The 13,109-nt window shown below is 41.1% G+C and overlaps 1 protein-coding gene and 1 non-coding gene across 2 annotated transcripts in view; one reads left to right on the forward strand and one right to left on the reverse strand.

Annotated features, from left to right (window-relative positions):
* Positions 1-13,109, forward strand: part of creb5b (cAMP responsive element binding protein 5b) — a 207,770-nt gene that overhangs the window by 20,648 nt on the left and 174,013 nt on the right. The gene's annotated exons all lie outside the window — the stretch shown is intronic.
* trnak-uuu (transfer RNA lysine (anticodon UUU)) lies at positions 6,951-7,023 on the reverse strand. The gene has a single exon. It is a non-coding gene; the product is annotated as a tRNA-Lys (tRNA).

A 13,109-nucleotide genomic window follows, 5' to 3' on the forward strand; every position in this document is an offset into this window, starting at 1 on the left:
TGAGCAAAATACGCAAATATTACATGTTATTATGAATGCACCTGTTACTAAATTACATATACTTACGTACATATACTGTACAAAACCTTGATGGAGGTGTTTGGATGTTTTTAAGTGATTTATTGGCAGAATAGAGCTACTCCTATTGGCTCCATTGAAAGCGGACTCTTGCTAGCGTTTATTCAGTGATGGGCAAGCTACTTGAAAAATGTTGTACGCTAAGCTACAAGTTTCATCCAGCCATCCATTTCCTACCGCTTGTCCCTTTTTGAGATCCCTGAGGGTGCTGGAGCCTATCCCAGCTGCACCCAGTACACCCTGGACAAGTCGCCACCTCATTGCAGGGCCAACACTGATAGACAACTTTCACTCTCACAGAGTTACTGTTGATTAAATGTAGCTAAGCTACAGGGGAAGCTATCCCCGGAGAATTGTAGCAAGCTACACTACAAGCTACACGGCAAAAGTAGTTTGCTACATCAAAGCTACATTTAACGGCATTTACACAGTATCTATGGGTCCACATATCAACGTTAATGTAACTGAAAGTGTACAAATGAACCCAATAAAGGTTCATTACTATTAACTATCTGTCATTTAAAGTTAAAGTGAAAGTACGAATGATTGTCATACACACACTAGGTGTGGTGAAATGTGTCCTCTGCATTTGAACCATCCCCTTGATCAGTGGTCCCCAACCTTTTTGTATCCGCGGCCCGGGTGGGGGGGATGTCCTTTTTTTTTTTTCTTTCTTTGTCATGAAAAAGTGACGTTTTTGTCATGAAAAGGGGAGGTTTTTGTGGTTGGTGCACTAATTGTAAGTGTATATTGTGTTTTTTATGTTGATTTTATAAAAAAAAAAAGAAAAACATTTTTATTTTATTTTATTTTTTTTTTAGTAAAAATTAATAAAAAATTACCGGTTGGGGACCACTGCCCTTGATCACCCCCTGGGAAGTGAGGGGAGCAGTTAGCTGGGGACACCCTTCAACAACCTCTTTGGGTCCCCTTGCCCCACTGTAATTATTTAGTTTGCCTTTTCTTTTGACCCTACCCTCATAATGCTATTTATTTTCCCTACCTAAAGTAAAAAACAGCATCTATCTACATGTTGACAAAAAACAATGACTTGTGCGTTGTTTGGAACAGTTGGTAATGGTTATGTGCAGTAAAACTTTTCATGACTTTTCATGAACTCAACTCACCTTAATGTGTGTTCCTAGATTTGAGTTGGACATCTTAGATGAAGAGAACAGTTATGATTTTGGTTTACAGAGTAAAAAACTAAAAACTAAGGTTTTGGGCATTGTTTTTGTCTATACACATATATTCGTCTAAATACGGCCAAGGACATGCGTTATTGTGGTTTTTTTGCATGTCATCTTCATAATTTAAGAAAAAAATCTAATCTGCGAGAGAGAATTCTTCTGCCATTTTAAAGTATGTTTTTTAAATGGTTAGCATGGAGCGTCCTTCTGTCTCCGACTCCCTTTGTCATCATGTAAAATGAGTGCGTGACTGTTGTGATTTTGCCTATTAATTTCGATGACCCGCCTTATATTGTCTCTGATTGGCCAGTTTGTAATGTGTTGCCCTAACCTTAGCCAATTTTGACTAAACATTCGAACGCCAACCAAAACATCATGGATTTTCTCTGTTTGTATGGATGTTCTCATTCATCCAGGTCATTGTATTTTCTCCAGATTTTTTTGGCCTGGATTCGCAGTTCATTTTCTCTCTTTGTAGCTTGCAGCTTTGATGTAAAGTACAGGAAAAGATACTCGTTAAAAAGGTAGCTAAACTACCGCCAAGCTACTGTAAAATCTAGTTAATCTATTTAGCTTAGCTACATGTAGCTTGTTACTGCCCATCACTGCATTTATTTACTAGTTAAAGAATGCATACAAAAGAAAACCATATGTGTTGTTGTCTTACATCAGGATTGTGAATGGTAGGCAAAATTCTAAAATCATAAAAACACGTTTGACACCCCTGGTTTTCCACTCACTGTCTTGCTGGCACCAGCATTCCGCATTCAGTTGCCTGATAATTAAATAAATATTAGGTAGCAATTAATTTTGTGAAATGTATAGTTTTAAACTGCTCAGCCAGTGTGGTTCTCAAAACAGAGAAAAATCAGCAAATGGTTCACTTTGATTGATTGACACTTTTATTAGTTCATTGCACAGTTCAGTATATATTCCTTACAATTGACCACTATAAGACCACTGTAACACAATAAGTTTTTCAACTTGTTTAAGTCGGGGTCCACGTTAATCAATTCATGGTACAAATATATACTATCAGCATAATACAGTCATCCCACAAGTTAATCATCATAGTATATACATTGAATTATTTACATTATTTACAATGCGGGGGGGGGGGGGGGGGGCTTCACGGTGGCAGAGGGGTTAGTGCGTCTGCCTCACAATACGAAGGTCCTGCAGTCCTGGGTTCAAATCCAGGCTCTGGATCTTTCTGTGTGGAGTTTGCATGTTCTCCCCGTGAATGCGTGGGTTCCCTCCGGGTACTCCGGCTTCCTCCCACTTCCAAAGACATGCACCTGGGGATAGGTTGATTGGCAACACTAAATTGGCCCTAGTGTGTGAATGTGAGTGTGAATGTTGTCTGTCTATCTGTGTTGGCCCTGCGATGAGGTGGCGACTTGTCCAGGGTGTACCCCGCCTTCCGCTCGATTGTAGCTGAGATAGGCGCCAGCGCCCCCCGCGACCCCGAAAGGGAATACGCGGTAGAAAATGGATGGATGGACAATGCGGGGGGTGGGATGAGGAGCTTTGCTTGATATCAGAACTTCAGTCACCAACAATTGCATCAACAGAGAAATGTGGACATTGAAACAGTGTAGGTCTTACTTAGTAGGATATGTACAGCCAGCAGAGAACAAAGTGAGTTCAGATAGCATAAGAACAAGTATATACATTAGAAGTACATTTAATTATTTACATTAGGTTATTTACAATCCGGGGAGATGGGATGTGAATGGAGGAGGGTGTTAGTAAAGGGTTGAAGTTGCCAGGAGGTGTTTTTTTAGATCGGTTTTGAAGGAGGAAAGAAATGCACGTACTTTTATACCTGTTGGGAGTGCATTCCACATTGATGTGGCATAGAAAGAGAATGAGTTGTTCATTTTATAGACTTAAAGAAAGCAATATTCAAAATGTTGTCAAACTCCGAACACTTGCCAGCTTCATTAGCATAGTAATTGTCAAACAGTACATGACATCAGAATACTTTTTTTTTTTTAATTTGCAACAATATTGCTTATAGCATATTATATATAGTATATTGTAGCGTCGGGGGAATCTGCTGCTGGGCTACCCACATGCCTTGCAGGCATTTTGTAAATATTGTTGGAGTGTATGTGTTTGTCGTTAGTTTGTAGATGTTGTTTATTGCCCATGTAGGAGGAGTTTATTTATTTTACTGCTCTTATGTAATCGCTGCAGTTGGTTTGTCTGTCTGTTAGTTTGCAAAATAAGTTTGCAAAATAACCGGAAATGTCTGAAATGGCGACTTGTCCAGGGTGTATGTCGCCTTCCGCCCAATTGTAGCTGAGATAGGCATCAGCCCCACCCGCGACCCCAAAGGGAATAAGCGGTAGAAAAATGGATGGATGGAAATGTTAGAAATGCGATAAGTAGCAAGTGATTACATTTTGAGGCTGATCCAAATCACCATAAAGATTCAGGACTTTTTTTTACTATGGGGAGATAAGCATACTTACCAACCTTGAGACCTCCGAATTCAGGAGATGGGGGGGGAGGTTGGTGATAGCGGGGGTGTATATTGTAGCCTCCTGGAAGAGTTAGTGCTGCAAGGGGTTCTGGGTATTTGTTCTGTTGTGTTTATGTTGTTTTACGGTGCGGATGTTCTCCCAAAATATGTTTGTCATTCTTGTTTGGTGTGGGTTCACAGTGTGGCGCATATTTGTACCAGTGTTAAAGTTATTTATATGGCCACCCTCAGTGTGACTTGTATGGCTGTTGAACAAGTATGCCATACATTCACTAATGGGTGTGTAAAAGCCGCATATATTATATGACTAGGTCTGCACGCTGTCTGTATGGAGGAAAAGCGGATGTGACGGCAGGTTGTAGAGGACGCTAAAGGCCGTGCTTCTAAGGCACGCCCCCAATTTTGTTGTCCATGTGGAAATGGGGGAAATTCGGAAGAATGGTTGCCCCGGGAGATTTTCGGGAGGGCCACTGAAATTTGTGAGTCTCCCAGGAAAACCGGGAGGGTTGGAAAGTATGGAGATAAGGCCTGCGCTTTTCTGGTTCTGTTTAAACAAGCTAGACACTCTGATAAATCCCTGTCTGTATTGACTGCGCGTTGAGCTACTTACTGACAAGCACTTTGTCCAAGCAAAAATAGTAACTTATTTAATGAGCTAATATTTCCAACTGTATTCACAGTGAAAACTGAGAGTATTGAAAACTTTTTCAAATTTACATGACACCCTGTAGACTGGTGCAGGTACTGATGCCACCTAGCTGGAGGCTTATGCATTGTTGAAGCATGAGTGAGTACGATAATGTTGAAAGTCCACCCTGACTCTCATGGCCCACCCAACATTTGAGCGGTACTTAAGTAGTACCAGCACAGGGTTTCCCGCCGCGTTTTGTTGTTAAGGCGGCCGCCTTAACAACAAAGAGCCGCCACCTAAGCTAAAATCTTAACAAGCTGCTTCGCTTAGTTTTTCTGCCTCTGTCAATATGTCTCTGCAGCACTCAGCATTGTCCCACCCACAGAACCATCTGATTGGTTACACGCAGAGCGGTAACAACCAATCAGCAGTGCGTATTCAGAGCAGATGTAACAGCCAATCAGCAGTGCGTTTTCAGAGCGCATGTAGTCAGTGCTCAGGCAGGCAAAGAGGAGAGACGGTGGGGTGAGTAGAAGGTGTTTTGCAGGTGAGCATAATCCAGCGGACTCTCCCCAAATGATAATAAAATACTACCAAGTCAACTACTAGTAACATCACTATGAGCCCGTTGACGTTCTAGAAACATACGCGGCAGCTCAGCTCGCTCGCAGTCCTTGAGGTGAAGGCAAATTAGCTTTTAGCATAACGTTAGCTCACTGCGGTGTGTGTGTGTGTGTGTTAGAGATGCGCGGATAGGCAATTATATCATCCGCATCCGCAGAACCAAAGTCGTCATCCACCCGCCGTACACCCGAACCAGCGTGGTGTATAAAATAGTCAGGAAGTGTCATGAATACAAAGGATTATGGGTATTTGTTGTGTTGCGTTCATGTTGTGTTACTGTGAGGATGTTCTCCCGAAATGTGTTTGTCGTTCTTAATTGGTGTGGCTTCACAGCGTGGCGCATATTACGAAGAGTGTTAAAATTGTTTATATCACAACCATTAGTGTACTCTGTGTCACCCAGTATGCCTTGCAGTCAGGTGGGTGTTGTCGCGGAAGCCACACACAACATGATGCTGGACTGACAAGTAGATCGTACATGTTGTAATAGGCGACAAAGCCAATGGCTTCATAGCACGCCCTAATACTTATTATCTGGGTGACTACCTGCAGCCATTCAGGATAATAACAGCGTCTCTTATTGTCTTCTTCGCTTTATGACACGGGACTTATATGGCACTTTGAATGGCAAAGGATTCCGATCACAGAACCATGTATATCAAATCTCTCCGGATGGTTCAACCGCCACCCGCCCGAATCTAATTAAAATCTATTTTTTCTTCATGTCAACCGCCCGACCCGCGGTTTATCGGCGGACTCCGCGGATGAGACCGCAAACCGCGTATCTCTAGTGTATGTGTGTTACGGAGCGCAAAGCCCTGTCTGTCTGAGAGAAAGACAAGCATTATTGACCTACCTACCTTTTTCTGTGTTGATTGAGCTGTGTTGAAGCAGCAAAAAAGGACATTGTGTTAAATGCAGAGTTTCCTGAAGCTGTTTCTGAGAGTTGATATAATAATGTAAGTGCATCATAAAGCCTACGTGAACTCCATGGTGTTCAGGGATGAATAGTCTCTCCTATTACTATTGTACTATTTTTTCAGCTATAGTTACATTAATCATTAGTAATGTAGCAGCCTAGGTTTGAATGGCAGGGTCCCTGCTATCACATGTTGATAAAAACATAACATTTACATAATAAAAATCAGCAGCACGGTGGAGGAGGGGTTAGTGCATCTTCCTCACAATACGAAGGTCCCGAGTAGTCCTGGGTTCAATCCTGCACTCGGGATCTTTCTGTGTGGTGTTTGCATGTTCTCCCCGTGACTGCGTGGGTTCCCTCCTGGTACTCCGGCTTCCTCCCACCTCCAAAAACATGCACCTGGGGATAGGTTGATTGGCAACACTGAATTGGCCCTAGTGTGTGAATGTGAATGTCAATGTTGTCTGTCTGTCTGTGTTGGCCCTGCGATGAGGTGGCGACTTGTCCAGGGTGTACGCCGCCTTCCACGCAAATGCAGCTGAGATAGGTTCCAGCGCCCCCGCAACCTCGAAGGGAATAAGCGGTAGAAAAATAGATGGATGGATGGAGTTGAACATACAGTATGTCAGCATGTGGCCCCACTTTTAACTCCTCTTTTCAAACGCTTACTTACAGTAAGTCATTAATTTGACTTTGTAAGTTATTATTTTAGTATCTCAGGTAACTAGGACTGTTTTGTTTTTGCTATACGGAAAACATATTGAGATATATATCGTATATCGCCATTCAGCAAATGATGCGGAACACACAACCAAAAGTTTTAGGCTTCTTCACACGACAAAGCCGGCTTTGGTCACCACAGTCTGTAGTTTTTTGCCCCACCAGGCTGTGGTGGCAGCGACAAGCCGAGTTACACCCACCCTCCCCCGGTCACCTACTCCTGGAGAGTCACCACCTTAACTAACAAATTTTCTTGGGGGAAACACTGTAGCATCTTTTAATATTAAATTGCATCACCTGAACAGGGATTTGAACCCTGGACCCTCAGATTAAAAGTCTGATGCTCTACCGACTGAGCTATCCAGGCTCTGTTACAGATAAAGAATGCTGAGAGTGAAATACTGACCAGGGCCCGTTCATATGCCACGTGTACTTGTGTTTCATGTTGTGTTGGTATTGTCCACAGTACATGAGTGTACAATAGTGCGGCTGTAACGACTGACTCGATGAATGCTGGCCAGTGATGCGTCCACTAGTCTGACTCTAACAGAAACACAAGACACAAGACTGTAGGAGAATGACTACAGAACGTACTTGTTAGTAAGTTGAACTTAGAAAGGCTCGTATGAAAAAACATTATATTGGTTCAGTTCACTACTTTCAGTTTCATTCCATCCATTTTTTGTAGTTTGTTAACAGGTCAGAAAGTAAGGAGTCAGGCGAATTTCTTGAAGCCCATGAAGTTGTGGGAGTTGGGTGTCTTGCTCAAGGGAAGGAAGTAAACTAGCTCAAATTTCCTCATTAAGAAAGAACGTTAGACAATCATGTCCTAAAAGAGAGAGCCAGTATTGCCCTAAAACACATCACCTGAAAATGGGCTTGAAACCTGGACCCTTAGATTAAAAGTCTGATGCTCTACTGCAGGGGTTGGGAACCTTTTTGGCTGAGACAGCCATACAAGCCAAATATTTAAAAAAGTATTTCCGTGACAGCCATATAATATTTTTTTTTAACATTGAATACAATTAAATGCGTGCATTTTTAAGTAAGACCAACATTTTTAGAGAATAACAAGTCTCTTATTCTTTTTAATAACATTGTTATTCTGAAGCTAGCCAACAATGAATAAAATACTTCTTACCATTAATGCCACTTCTTGAACAGGTGCGGTAGAAACCGGATGGATTGACTAAAATACATGAGAATGTTTTATATTGTGAACGTTATTTTTGACAGCGCGATTACCAACGGAATTATTCATTGCGGGACGGCGTGGCACATTGGGAGAGTGGCCGCGTGAAACCCGAGGGTCCCTGATTCAATCCCCACCTAGTACCAACCTCGTCACGTCCGTTGTGTCCTGAGCAAGACACTTCACCCTTGCTCCTGATGGGTGCTGGTTAGCGCTTTGCATGGCAGCTCCCTCCATCAGTGTGTGAATGGGTAAATGTGGAAGTAGTGTCAAAGCGCTTTGAGTACCTTGAAGGTAGAAAAGCGCTATACAAGTACAACCCATTAATTTATTATTTACCGTGTTAAGCAATGTCAGCTAAGATTTATCTGAGAGGCAGGTGCAGACATCAAAAGAGCCACATCTGGCTCTAGAGCCATAGGTTCCCTACCCCTGCTCTACTGACTGCGCTATAAAGGCTCTGATAAGCCTATTGCTGTAAATATAGCTCGACGTATTTTAAACATGGTTGAACGTTGGATGTGGTGATAATATTTAGGTTTTTTGAGTCAATCTACGTTTGATTTTTTCCTGTTTCACATTTGCAGCATTTTCTTAAACATACCCAGGGCCTCTGAGCCTTTAAAACAAACATAGTCGGCCTTGGATTGATCTTTAGAAGCAGTTAAATGTTTTCATGGGTTTTTTTCTGTGAAGCTCTTCCATAATTGTATTTTTAGCTGAATGCTGAATGTATTCTTATGTTGATGGTCATTTCTACATTTTAATTACTGGAAGTGAACAGAGGAATTACGGATTCACATAATTTTTACACCTATAATTTTTTTGTGAACTGTAACCACTGTCATATATCAGGTACAACAACTTAACATTTAGGAGTGGGGAAGGATGTTAGCAACAATAGCATGGCTACGTGAGCTACATGTGTGCTAGCATTACACTTTGTTTTTAACCGCAATATCATATGAGGTATGGATTTTACAATAATCGTGGTAAAACTCATGATGGTTAGTATTACCATCTTGATTTAAAATTATGGAAAACCTGTGATAGATAACTGCACTTTGATAAACTCCCTGACTGACTGGGGCCAGCTAGCTAGCTTAAATGCTAACATGAAAACAAAACACATTAAGATATTTTCGTATTAAGAAACGACATACATTAATCTAAATGTATATAAACACATTACTGTCTGAGCAACTAAGATATTCAATTATGTACATGGAACCTAGAAGCTGTGCTCTCTTAGATTAGAGTGATCATTCTACACTCCGAGAAATACAAGACACAGGTGTTTTTTACAATGCGTTCAATGACTGCTGAACAGAGTAGGACAACACACCGCCTGCCAGAAATAATAAATAATAGTAAAAAAATTGTATTTGTTTCACACTTTTCATTTAAATAAATCTTAAAGTGCTTCAGTACAAACCTATGATTAAAATAATAAAAGCTTAGGCATTACAACACATAAAATACTAAGTCTTTAACACTATCAGTGGGAGGGGGAGGGAGGTCACACACATCTGGGGTCCTCTCCAAGGCTTCTCATAGTCATTCACATTGACGTCCCACTGGGTTCTGAGTTTTTCCTTGTACTTATGTGGGCTCTGAACCGAGGATGTCGTTGTGGCTTGTGCAGCCGTTTGAGACAATTGTGATTTAGAGCTATATAAATAAACATTGATTGATTTACTTTTCATTTTATTTTTTTAATGTATCAAACTAGTTTTAATTTGAAAAGGGCCATGGCTCCCCTGGGCTAAGTTGAACAGGAAGGGATAGGCTCGACTAATATGCTTAAAGGCCTATTGAAATTAGATTTTCTTATTTAAACGGTGACAGCAGGTCCATTCTATGTGTCATACTTGATCATTTCGCGATATTGCCATATTTTTGCTGAAAGGATTTAGTAAAGAACATTGAGGATAAAGTTTGGAATTTGGTCGCTAATAAAAAAGCCTTGCCTATACTGGAAGTAGCAGACGATGTGCACGTGACGTCACGGGTTGTAGGGCTCCTCACATCCTCACATTGTTTATAATCATAGCCACCAGCAGCAAGAGCGATTCGGACCGAGAAAGCGACGACTTCCCAATTAATTTGAGCGAGGATGAAAGATTTGTGGATGAGGAAAGTTAGAGTGAAGCACTAGAATAAAAAATAGAAAAAGAATAAAAATTAAAAAAAAGGCGACTGCAGTGGGAGCGATTCAGATGTTATTAGACACATTTAATAGGATAATTCTGGAAAATCCCTTATCTGCTTATTGTGTTACTAGTGTTTTAGTGAAATTAAACGCCTATCTGCTAGACGCTGAAGCGCTGACTACATGCACTCTGAATATGCACTGCTGATTGGCTTGTTACCTTTAAGATTGTAACCAATCAGATGGTTGTGTGGGAGGGACAATGCAGGGTGCTGTGCAGGAGACAGAGGCAGAATGGAGCGGAGCAGCTTCTTAAGACTTTAGCATTGGCGGCTACTTCATATGTTCGTGTGGAACTCGTTCGGTACTCCTCCGCACCGAACCGGAACCCCCGTACCGAAACAGTTCAATACAAATACACGTATCTTTACACCCCTACAATTTAGTAAACTAAACCGGCCGTATTGGCATGTGTTGCAATGTTAAGATTTCATCATTGATATATAAACTATCAGACTGCGTGGTCGGTAGTAGTGGGTTTCAGTAGGCCTTTAATATTATATTATATGTATATATTCACATTGGTTGGTTACATTTTGCACAGCATGTTGAGGTTAATCGCTCAGAAACAAGGTAACTATCAATTTAACTGTATGGCCATGCTGAATAATTCTGCCCGAATGCAGCTGAGATAGAGACCCCGAACGGGACAGGCGGTAGGAAATGGATGGATGGATGATTGATTGATCAGTTAAGCAAAATAAACACAAAACATAACAGTATATAGTACAAATAGTGTGTCTATTTATTCTGGTTATTTACAAAAACATATTGGTCAAAGATTTCAGTCAGTGTGTGTATAAGTATTTTTGGAGCACATTCAACAATGATGCGATAATAATGATAACCGTGATCATTTTGGTCACAATAGTCTTGATATGAAATCTACATTTGTAATACGAGGTTAGCACAGTCTTTTGCAAATAGTGGGTGAGGACCAGCTGGGGAGTTGCGACCAGTCAGGGAGATTTTCATTATTATTGTCTACACCCTAGTCTTTACATTAGAACAAAACACACACCTGCAGCTAGGTGGCAGCAGTACTTAACCTCATCGACAGGCTCTATGTCCTACCGAGTAGAGGTAGTAAGTACACATATGCACGGAGCTAATGGAGGCGAAAAGATGACGTTAGTCACAGGAATGAAAAGAAAAAAAGAGTCATACATTAAGAATATAACTCACACAGTGCATTGTACAGAAATATAAATAAATACCATAAAGTTCTCAATATCAATTATATTCGGGTGTTAGTCTATTTGCTGAAGAAAAACAAAATGATAAAACTTAGAGCTTCCACATCTGTAGCTGACTGACGGATAGTTGGTTAAGCCTTTATTTTAAGACATGTAGCGAAGCCCTTTATTTTTCAAAGCAATGCTCCATAAAGTTGTAAGTCATAAAGTTTTTACCTTCACGTCATGAAAAGCTGCAACTTCAAAAGCGACGGTTTGAGCGACCTTTCTCTAAAGAGATGACCAGTTTTTTTTTATGTTTGGTGCTCATAGACAGGCTTTAGGAACATATTTTACTGTTATACATCGTTGTTTTGCCAAACACAATACATCTTCTGTTTTAGCATGCGCTAAGCCTGAGGTCGGCAACCCAAAATGTCGAAAGAGCCGTATTGGACCAAAATACGAAAAACAAATCTGTCTGGAAATGCCATCCATCCATTTCTACCGCTTATTCCCTCTTTGGGGTCACGGGGGCGCTGGTGCCTATCTCAGCTACAATCGAGCGGAAGGCGGAGTAAACCCTGGACAAGTCGCCACCTCATCGCAGGGCCAACACAGATAGACAGACAACATTCACACTCACATTCACACACTAGGGCCAATTTAGTGTTGCCAATCAACCTATCCCCAGGTGCAAGTCTTTGGAAATGGGAGGAAGCCGGAGTACCTGGAGTATGGGGAGAACATGCAAACTCCACACAGGAAGATCCCGAGCCTGGGTTTGAACCCAGGACTGCAGGACCTTCGTATTGTGAGGCAGACGCACTAACCCCTCTTCCACCGCGAAGCCCCTGTCTGGAAATGAAAAGCCGTATATAAATCTTATAATGAAGGCAACACATGACGTGAGTGTCTATATTAGCTACTATCAAAATGACTATGTGTTGCAGGCTGACGCTAATCTAATATTTGTTTTACACATTTTTACAACATTAGAAACTATTAGTAAATCAGAGGGTACTCAGAAGGTGATATAACTCCTGGAAATTACTGGCTTTTAATGGCCATAGGTATAGAAGTGTGTGTCCAAGTTAAAGGAAAGAGCAGGCTGTCTTCTTTTAATAGACTTATTACAATCTTTGGCAAGCTAGGTAATGTTTGCTGTGGTCTGGATCAACATTGGCACACCATTAACTATCAGAAATGCAGCCAATATTACGTACAGGCAATGTGTGATGGGACATGAAAATATAAATTAAATACACAGAGGACATAAAAAAAGGAAATTAAATGAGCACAAATATACCTACAAATGAGGCATAAAATGTAATATGTACATACAGCTAGCCTAAATAGCATGTTAGCATTGATTAGCACTCCGACAAGTCAATAACATCAACAAAGCGCGTCCTTGTGCATTCACACACAGCATGAACCTCTTGGTGGACAAAATGAGACAAAGAAGGAGTGGAAGATTTTGCATGTAAACAAACTGTTGCGCCACAGTCCAAACTATGGTGAGTTCAAGTACCACGGAAGTTAGTAAAACGTCTCGATTACTGTAACGTATTATTTTCGGGTCTCCCCATGTCTAGCATTAAAAGATTACAGTTGGTACAAAATGCGGCTGCTAGACTTTTGACAAGAACAAGAAAGTTTGATCACATTACGCCTGTACTGGCTCACCTGCACTGGCTTCCTGTGCACTTAAGATGTGACTTTAAGGTTTTACTACTTACGTATAAAATACTACACGGTCTAGCTCCAGCCTATCTTGCCGATTGTATTGTACCGTATGTCCCGGCAAGAAATCTGCGTTCAAAAGACTCCGGCTTATTAGTGATTCCTAGAGCCCAAAAAAAGTCTGCGGG

The sequence above is a fragment of the Nerophis ophidion genome, linkage group LG11 (assembly GCF_033978795.1).
Source record: "Nerophis ophidion isolate RoL-2023_Sa linkage group LG11, RoL_Noph_v1.0, whole genome shotgun sequence".
In the NCBI taxonomy this organism is placed as follows: domain Eukaryota; kingdom Metazoa; phylum Chordata; class Actinopteri; order Syngnathiformes; family Syngnathidae; genus Nerophis; species Nerophis ophidion.